Genomic DNA, 2391 nt, shown 5'->3' with positions numbered 1-2391 from the left:
TATGCATTTACTTCATGAGACATGTAAATTATGTTTTCTCACCATCTTATTGTGCTCATATCTAAACTTATTTAAGTTCGAGTTGTTTTTATTGTTATTCCTCTATATAGCTTGTATACAGTAGAATGAAATGTTTCTCCGGAGACCATGGTGCAACACAGAACAGCAGTAGAAGACACAGGGCAGGACGTGGACACGGACATGGGCTGTGAACTGTAGGCAGTTTGTAGTGTATGAAGTGATGCTGGGTTCGCTGTTTGACTGTGGCAGGTGAGCGTTGGGAAGCAGCAGGGTGTTGAGTAATCTGACTGCATCAGGGAAGAAACTGTTGCGGAGTCTGCTGGTGGTGGCACGGATACTCCTGTACCTTCTGCAAGATGGCAAAAGGGCGAAGAGTCCATGAGAGGGGTCGTCCACAATGCTGGTGGCTTTGCGGATGCAGCGGTTTTTGTATTAGGTGTCAATGGTGGCTAGAGGGACTCCAATGATCTTTTCAGCTCTTCTTACAACTCGCTGTAGGGTCTTGCAGTCAGAGACTGTGCAGTTCCCGTACCACACAGTGAGACAGCTGGTCAGGATGCTCTCTATCATCCCTCTGTAGAAGGTGGTGAGGATGGGAGGGGGGAGTTTGGCTCTCCTCAGCCTCCGTAAGAAGTGAAGATGCTGCTGGGCCTTCTTGGCTAGGCAGGTGGTGTTGAGAGTCAAGGAGAGGTCCTCCGTCATGTGCACACCAAGAAACTTGGAGCTTTTGACTCTCTCCACAGTTGTTCCGTTGATGTGCAGTGATGAGTGGTCTACTCGGGTCCTCTGGAAGTCAACAATCATCTCTTTAGTCTTATCAACATTAAGAGATAGATTGTTGTCTCTACACCATTCAACAAACTGCACTTACATGGAACCCCCCAAAAAATTTTAAAATAACAAAAGTAACTTTTTTTGCTACTGTTTAAAAGAAAACTACTCTCCAACTAACTCACACTCAGTCTGTGACTTGACTTTTCTAAAAGGTGAAAATTGCTCATCTCCACATGTTTTCATTTGGGTGTAAATATTGCCTACTGCTTATATCCTACCTAATTTTAAAGGTCAGGATATGTGCAGTAGGCAATATTTCAAAGATAACAGAACCTACATTACTAAGAAGCAAGCCACTCTGGAGAATGACAAGATAAGAACAGTGAAAGAAAAAAAACAGATCTTCCTTCTGTTTTGTCCCCTGCTGACACAAACACTTGGTGAAATGAGTAGTTCAATGTAAACACACATACTCATGGGAAGGTATAAAATCCTCCCATCAGTTTACATCCACAAGTGATCACATACATTTCTGCTAAAGAAAATAACAATTGTAGCTGCAAAGTTGACCATGGACAAAGAACAGATACTTTCCACAGGGTAATACTGCACTAAAGGGCACCCAGTTCTAAGGTTCATGCATTGCTTAAAAAGATGTTTGTAACTATGAATGGAAATTTAGATACGTGGCTGAAGTTCCCCTTTCAATAATAAATTTAAACAAACAATAAGCAATTAAATTGCAGTTGTTCTAATTCTATTAAATGCTTTGTAGTCAAACATTTGCCTTTCATCCAACATTTGTTCTGTATAAATAACCACTTTTCTGGTGCAGGGTCATGGTGGTCCAATGCCTACCTGAGAATCATAGGAGATGATGTAATGTACACCCTGGACAGGATGCTCCTCCATCACAGGGCAATCATCAATACATTGAGGTACGTAATCACAATCACCTGAGATACGCATTTTTGCAGTGTGGGAGGACACTCACAATAACACGTGGAGAACATGCAAACTTTGCACATTGAGCTGGATTTGAATCTAAGTCCAAACCCACAGACCAGGAGCCACAAGACACCAGTTCTACCCACTGCACTACACTAACACTCTTTTATCCTGCAATGGCATAAAATTTTATGTGAAGTACCTCAAACCTGATTACAGTAAACATATATTTACACACACACATTTTATACTCCATTGAACACGTCATGAGCTACGAGGGTTTGAGTCAATTGCGAAAGCTTGGGATATACTGGCCTTGAGCGTGTTACACGTATGTGTGTTACTCTGTCCTGTTGACAAAGTTTTGAAGATCCTAATTACATCCGATTTTCAGATCTATAAACTAGCAAGTTGAAAATATAAAAATATGCAGATAGAAGACTGGAAAAATATTGCCATAATTCTCAGATGCAGCAAATCCACACTCAATCACCACGTATTCAAATATAAACAAATACCAGAAAGAAAGAAGGGTGCATTAGTATGTCGAGACTGTATTTCCAAATTGCATGCCAGTGTATGCGTACCAGAAAAGATAGGGAAGCAGGTGTATTAAAAAAAATTTATTTTTAAAAAAAATAACCCTCC

This window comes from Scleropages formosus, chromosome 18 (assembly GCF_900964775.1).
Source record: "Scleropages formosus chromosome 18, fSclFor1.1, whole genome shotgun sequence".
Lineage (NCBI taxonomy): Eukaryota > Metazoa > Chordata > Actinopteri > Osteoglossiformes > Osteoglossidae > Scleropages > Scleropages formosus.
The sequence above is the reverse complement of the archived record's forward strand: the minus strand, read 5'-3'. Positions refer to the sequence as shown.